Source organism: Parasteatoda tepidariorum, unplaced genomic scaffold, assembly GCF_982258835.1.
Source record: "Parasteatoda tepidariorum strain Cologne lab strain unplaced genomic scaffold, Ptep-v5.0 scaffold_18, whole genome shotgun sequence".
Taxonomy (NCBI): domain Eukaryota; kingdom Metazoa; phylum Arthropoda; class Arachnida; order Araneae; family Theridiidae; genus Parasteatoda; species Parasteatoda tepidariorum.
In genome coordinates this window covers 1,000,321-1,008,135 of record NW_028257377.1, presented here as the reverse complement: position 1 = coordinate 1,008,135, position 7,815 = coordinate 1,000,321, and positions in this window count along the sequence as shown.

The following is a 7,815-nucleotide window of genomic DNA, read 5'->3' as shown; positions in this document are numbered from 1 at the left end:
GTGCCGCTGAAGTGCCATGGAGTGTCCGCAATATTTTTCCACTATTTAGAGCGGAAGCCGAACTGAGGAGTAAAGGCACTGGCGTGTAGTAGTTGGGCAGTGTAGTTTCCTGCCATTTTCTTCACTGCAACGCGGCACTACAGCCGTGCACGTGCGGCATTAGGGGGCGGTAGTGTTCGCCATCTTTGGCCACGGATTAGAGCGGAAGCTCTACTGAGGAGTAACGGCACTGGCGTGTCGTAGCAGGGCAGTGTAATTTCCAGCCATTTTGGCCCCCGCAACGCAGCTATAAAGCCGCACACGTGCCGAAGTAGGGCCATGGAGGGTCCGCCATATTTGGCCACTGATTAGAACGGAAGCGCTAGTGAGAACTTAAGTCTTTGGTAGGGTCTCGAAGGGCAGTGTAGTGTCCACCATTTTGCGCAATCGCAACTTGGCACATTCAGCCGTGGACGTGCCGCAAAAGGGCTATAGACTGTCCGCCATTTTTTGGCCACGGATTAGAGGGGTAGCCCAACTGAGGAGTAAAGGCACTGGCGCGTCGTAGTAGGGCAGTGTAGCTTCCAGACATTTTGGCCTACGCAACGTGGCTATAAAGCCGCACACGTGGCGCAATAGGGCCATGGAGACTCTGCCTACTTTGGCCACGGATTAGAGCGGAAGCGTAACTGAGGAGTGAAGGCACAGGCGTGTGGTAGTAGGGCTGTGAAGAGTCCACCATTTTGGGGCACCGCAACGCGGAGCTACAACAGCGGACGTGCTGCAGAATGGCTATAGACTGTCCGCCATCTTTGGCTACTAATTTGAGCGGAAGTCGAACTGAGGAGAAAAGGCACTAGCGTGTAGAAATAGGGCAGTGTAGTTTCCTGCCATTTTGGCCACCGCAACGCGGCACTACAGCCGTGCACGTGCAGCATTAGGACCGTGGAGTGTCCGCAATCTTTGGCAACGGATGAGAGTGGAAGTCCAACTGAGGAGTAAAGTCACTGGAGTGTCGTAGTTGGTCTGTGTAGATTCCACCATTTTGATTCACCGCAACGCGGCACTACAGCCCCGCATGTGCCGCAATAGGGCCATAGAGTGTCCGCCTTCTTTGGTCACTAAAGAGAGCGGAGGCAGAACTGAGGAGTAAAGGCACTGGCGTGTCGTAGTAGGGCAGTGTAATTTCCTGCCATTTTGGCCCCCGCAACGCGGCTATAAAGCCGCACACGTGCCGCAGTAGGGCCATGGAGGGTCCGCCATATTTGGCCACTGATTAGAGCGGAAGCGCTACTGAGAACTTAAGTATTTGGTAGGGTCTCGAAGGGCAGTGTAGTGTCCACCATTTTGGGCAATCGCAACTTGGCACATTCAGCCGTGGACGTGCTGCAGAAGGGCTATAGACTGTCCGCCATCTTTTGCCACTGATTAGAGCGGAAGCCGAACTGTGGAGTAAATATAATGGCGTCTAGCAGTTGGGCAGTGTAGTTTCCTGCCTTTCTCGCCACTGCAACGCAGCACTACAGCCGTGCACGTACCGCAGTAGGACTCTAGACAGTCCGCAATCTTTGGCCACTGATTAGAGCAGAAGTCGAACTGAGGAGTAAAGTCACTGGCGTGTCGTAGTCGGGCAGTGTAGCGTCCGACATGTTGGGCCTCCGCAACGCGTCACTAAAGCCGCGCACGTGCCGCAGTAGGACCATGGAGTGCCCGCCATATTTTTCCACTATTTAAAGCGGAAGCCGAACTGAGGAGTGAAGGCACTGGCGTGTCGTAGTCGGGCAGTGTAGCGTCAGACATGCTAGGCCACCGCATCGCGTCACTACAGCCGCGCACGAGCCGCAGGAGGACCATGGAGTGTCCGCTATATTTTTCTACTATTTAGAGCGGAAGCCGAACTGAGGAGTAAATTCACTGGCGTGTCGTAGTAGGTCTGTGTAGATTCCACCATTTCGGTTCACCGCAACGCGGCACTACAGCCGCGCATGTGCCGCAATAGGGCCATGAGTGTCCGCCTTCCTTGGTCACTAATTAGAGCGGAAGCCGAACTGAGGAGTAAAGGCACTGGTGTGTAGAAATAGGGCAGTGTAGTTTCCTGCCATTTTGGCCACCGCAACGCGGCACTACAGCCGTGCACGTGCCGCAGAAATGCCATAGAGTGTCCGCCATATTTTTCCACTATTTAGAGCGGAAGCCGAACTGAGGAGTAATGGCACTGGCTGTAATAGTTGGGCAGTGTAGTTTCCTGCCATTTTCGCCTCTGCAACGCGGCACTACAGCCATGCACGTGCAGCATTAGGGCCTTGGAGTGTTCGCCATTTTTTAGCCTGGGATTAGAGCGGAAGACCAACTGAGGAGTAAAGGCACTGGCGTGTCGTAGTAGGGCAGTGTAGAGTCCGACATTTTGGGCCACTGCAACGCGGCAGTACAACCGCGGACGTGCCACACTAGGGCTATAGACTGTTCGCCATCTTTGGCCACGGAGTGGAGCGGAAGCCCAACTGAGGAGTAAAGGCACAGTCGTGTCGTAGTTGGGCATTGCAGAATCCGTCAATTTGAGCTACAGCAACGCGGCACTACAGCCGCGCACGTGCCGCAGAAATGCCATAGAGTGTCCGCCTTCTTTGGTCACAGATTAGAGCGGAAGCCGAACTGAGGAGTAAAGGCACAGGCGTGTGGTAGTAGGGCTGGGAAGAGTCCGACATGTTGGGGCACCGAAACGCGGCTCTACAGCCGCGCGAGTGCCGCTGAAGGGCCATGGAGTGTCCGCCATATTTTTCCACTATTTAGAGCGGAAGCCGAACTGAGGAGTAAAGGCACTGGCGTGTAGTAGTTGGGCAGTGTAGTTTCCTGCCATTTTCGCCACTGCAACGCGGCACTACAGCCGTGCACGTGCGGCAATAGGGGGCGGTAGTGTTCGCCATCTTTGGCCACGGATTAGAGCGGAAGCCCAACTGAGGAGTAAAGGCACTGGCGTGTCGTAGTAGGGCAGTGTAATTTCCTGCCATTTTGGCCCCCGCAACGCGGCTATAAAGCCGCACACGTGCCGCAGTAGGGCCATGGAGGGTCCTCCATATTTGGCCACTGTTTAGAGCGGAAGCGCTACTGAGAACTTAAGTCTTTGGTAGGGTCTAGAAAGGCAGTGTAGTGTCCACCATTTTGGGCAATCGCAACTTGGCACATTCAGCCGTAGACGTGCCGCAGAAGGGCTATAGACTGCCCGCCATCTTTGACTCCTGATTAGAGCGGAAGCAGAACTGTGGAGTAAAGGCACTGGCGTGTTGTAGTCAGGCAGTGTAGCGACTGAAAAGTTGTGCCACCGCAACGCGGCACTTCAGTCGTGCACGTGCCGCAGAAGGGCCACAGAGAGTCCGCCATCTTTGGTCACTGATTAGGGCGGAAGCCGACCTGAGGAGTAAAGGCACTCGCGTGTCGTAGTAGGGCAGAGTAAGTTCTTGCCATTTTGGCCCCCGCAACGCAGCTATAAAGCCGCACACGTGCCGCAGTAGGGCCATGGAGGGTCCGCAATCTTTGGCAAAGGATAAGAGCGGAAGCCCAACTGAGGGGTTATGGACTGGCGTTTAGTAGTAGGACAGCGATGAGTTCGACAATTTGGGCAACCGCAACGCGGCACTACAGCCGCGGACGTGCCGCATTAGAGCTATGGAGTGTCCGCCATCTTTGGCCAATGCTTAGTGTGGAAGCGCAATTGAGAACTTATGTCTTTGGTAGGGTCATGTAGGGCGGTGAAGTGTCCGCTATTTTGGGCCACCACAACGCGGCACTACAGTTGCGCATGTGCCGCAGTTGGACCATGGAGTGTCCGAAATCTTTGACCAGTGATTAGAGTGGAAGCCCAACTGAGGTGTAAAGGCAATGGCTTGTCGTTGTAGGGCAGTGTAGTTTCCTGCCATTTTGGCCACCACAACGCGGCACTACAGCCGTGCACTTGCCGCATTAGGGCCTTGGAGTGTTCGCCCTCTTTTGGCCACGGATTAGAGCGGAAGCCCAACTGAGGAATAAAGGCACTTTCGTGTCGTAGTAGGGCAGTGTAGTTTCCTGCCATTTTGGCCCCCGCAACGCAGCGCTACAGCCGTGCACGTGCCGCTGAAGGGCCATGGAGTGTCCGCCATCTTTTTCCACTATTTAGAGCGGAAGCCGAACAGAGGAGTAAAGGCACTGGTGTGTCGTAGTAGGGCAGCGTAGAGTCCGACAATTTAGGCCACCGCAACGCGGCACTACAGCCGCGCATGTGCCGCAATAGGGCCATAGAGTGTCCGCCTTCTTGTTCACTAATTTGAGCGGAATACGAACTGAGGAGTAAAGGCACTGGCGTGTAGAAATAGGGCAGTGTAGTTTCCTGCCATTTTGGCCAACGCAACGCGGCGCTACAGCCGAACACGTGCCGCTGAAGGGCCATGGAGTGTCCGCCATCTTTTTCCACTATTTAGAGCGGAAGCCGAACTGAGGAGTAAAGGCACTGGTGTGTAGTAGTTGGGCAGTGTAGTTTCCTGCCATTTTCGCCACTGCAACGCGGCACTACAGTCGTGCACGTGCGGCATTAGGGGGCGTTAGTGTTCGTCATCTTTGGCCACGGATTAGAGCGGAAGCCCAACTGAGGAGTAAAGGCACTGGCGTGTCGTAGTAGGGCAGTGTAATTTCCTGCCATTTCTGCCCCCGCAACGCGGCTATAAAGCCGCACACGTGCAGCAGTAGGGCCATGGAGGGTCCGCCATATTTGGCCACTGTTTAGAGCGGAAGCGCTACTGAGAACTTAAGTCTTTGGTAGGGTCTAGAAGGGCAGTGTAGTGTCCACCATTTTGGGCAATCGCAACTTGGCACATTCTGCCGTGGACGTGCCGCAGAAGGGCTATAGACTGTCCGCCATCTTTGGCTCCTGATTAGAGCGGAAGCAGAACTGTGGAGTAAAGGCACTGGTATGTTGTAGTCAGGCAGTGTAGCGACTGAAAAGTTGGGCCACCGCAACGCGGCACTACAGTCGTGCACGTGCCGCAGAAGGGCCACGGAGAGTTTGTCATCTTTGGTCACTGATTAGGGCGGAAGCCGACCTGAGGAGTAAAGGCACTCACGTGTCGTAGTAGGGCAGTGTAATTTCCTGCCATTTTGGCCCCCGCAACGCAGCTATAAAGCCGCACACGTGCCGCAGTAGGGCCATGGAGGGTCCGCAATCTTTGGCAACGGATAAGAGCGGAAGCCCAACTGAGGGGTTATGGGACTGGCGTTTAGTAGTAGGACAGCGATGAGTTCGACAATTTGGGCAACCGCAACGCGGCACTACAGCCGCGGACGTGCCGCATTAGAGCTATAGAGTGTCCGCCATCTTTGGCCAATGCTTAGTGTGGAAGCGCAATTGAGAACTTATGTCTTTGGTAGGGTCATGTAGGGCGGTGTAGTGTCCGCTATTTTGGGCCACCACAACGCGGCACTACAGTTGCACATGTGCCGCAGTTGGACCATGGAGTGTCCGAAATCTTTGTCCAGTGATTAGAGTGGAAGCCCAACTGAGGTGTAAAGGCACTGGCTTTTCGTTGTAGGGCAGTGTAGTTTCCTGCCATTTTGGCCACCACAACGCGGCACTACAGCCGTGCACGTGCCGCATTAGGGCCTTGGAGTGTTCGCCATTTTTTGGCCACGGATTAGAGCGGAAGCCCAATTGAGGAATAAAGGCACTTTCGTGTCGTAGTAGGGCAGTGTAGTTTCCTGCCATTTTGGCCCCTGCAACGCAGCGCTACAGCCGTGCACGTGCCGCTGAAGGGCCATGGAGTGTCCGCCATCTTTTTCCACTATTTAGAGCGGAAGCCGAACAGAGGAGTAAAGGCACTGGTGTGTCGTAGTAGGGCAGTGTAGAGTCCGACAATTTAGGCCACCGCAACGCGACACTACAGCCGCGCATGTGCCGCAATAGGGCCATAGAGTGTCCGCCTTCTTTGTTCACTAATTTGAGCGGAAGTCAAACTGAGGAGTAAAGGCACTGGCGTGTAGAAATAGGGCAGTGTAGTTTCCTGCCATTTTGGCCACCGCAACGCGGTAATACAGCCGTGCACGTGCAGCATTAGGACCGTGGAGTGTCCGCAATCCTTGGCTACGGATTAGAGCGGAAACCCAACAGAGGGGTAAAGGGACTGGCGTGTCGTAGTAGGGCAGTGTAGCGACTGAAAAGTTAGGCCACCGCAACGCGGCAATACAGTCGTGCACGTGCCGCAGAAGGGCCACGGAGAGTCCGCCATCTTTGGCCACTGATTAGGGCGGAAGCCGACCTAAGGAGTAAAGGCATTCGCGTGTCGTAGTAGGGGAGTGTAATTTCCTGCCATTTTGGCCCCCGCAACGCAGCTATAAAGCCGCACACGTGCCGCAGTAGGGCCATGGAGGGTCCGCAGTCTTTGGCAACGGATAAGAGCGGAAGCCCAACTGAGGGGTTATGGGACTGGCGTTTAGTAGAAGGACAGCGATGAGTTCGACAATTTGGGCAACCGCAACGCGGCACAACAGCCGCGGACGTGCCGCATTAGAGCTATGGAGTGTCCGCCATCTTTGGCCAATGCTTAGTGTGGAAGCGCAATTGAGAACTTATGTCTTTGGTAGGGTCATGTAGGGCGGTGTAGTGTCCGCTATTTTGGGCCACCACAACGCGGCACTACAGTTGCGCATGTGCCGCAGTTGGACCATGGAGTGTCCGAAATCTTTGGCCAGTGATTAGAGTGGAAGCCCAACTGAGGTGTAAAGGCACTGGCTTTTCGTTGTAGGGCAGTGTAGTTTCCTGCCATTTTAGTCACCACAACGCGGCACTACAGCCGTGCACGTGCCCCATTAGGGCCTTGGAGTGTTCGCCATTTTTTGGCCACGGATTAGAGCGGAAGCCCAACTGAGGAATAAAGGCACTTTCGTGTCGTAGTAGGGCAGTGTAGTTTCCGGCCATTTTGGCAACCGCAACGCGGCGCTACAGCCATGCACGTGCCGCTGAAGGGCCATGGAGTGTCCGCCATCTTTTTCCACTATTTAGAGCGGAAGCCGAACTGAGGAGTAAAGGCATTGGTGTGTAGTAGTTGGGCAGTGTAGTTTCCTGTCATTTTCGCCACTGCAACGCGGCACTACAGCCGTGCACGTGCGGCATTAGGGGGCGTTAGTGTTCGCCATCTTTGGCCACGGATTAGAGCGGAAGCCCAACTGAGGAGTAAAGGCACTGGCGTGTCGTAGTAGGGCAGTGTAATTTCCTGCCATTTTGGCCCCCGCAACGCGGCTATAAAGCCGCACACGTGCTGCAGTAGGGCCATGGAGGGTCCGCCATATTTGGCCACTGTTAAGAGCGGAAGCGCTACTGAGAACTTAAGTCTTTGGTTGGGTCTTGTAGGGCAGTGTAGAGTCCCACATTTTGGACCCCGCATTGCGGCACTACAGCCGCTGACGTGCCACACTAGGGCTATAGACTGTTCGCCATCTTTGGCCACTATTTAGAGCGGAATCCGAGCTGAGGAGTAATGGCACTGGCGTGCAGTAGTAGGGCAGTGTAGTTTCCTGCCATTTTCGATACTGCAACACGGCACTACAGCCGTGCACGTGCCGCATTAAGGAGCGGGAGTGTTCGCCATCTTTGGCCACGGATTAGAGCGGTAGCCCAACTGAGGAGTAACGGCTCTGGCGTGTCGTAGTTGGGCAGTGTAGCTTCCTGACATTTTGGCCTACGCAACGTGGCTATAAAGCCGCACACGTGGCGCAGTAGGGCTATAAAGTGTCCGCCTTCCTTGGACACTAATTATAGCGGAAGCCGAACTGAGGAGTAAAGGCACTGGTGTGTAGAAATAGGGCAGTGTAGTTTCC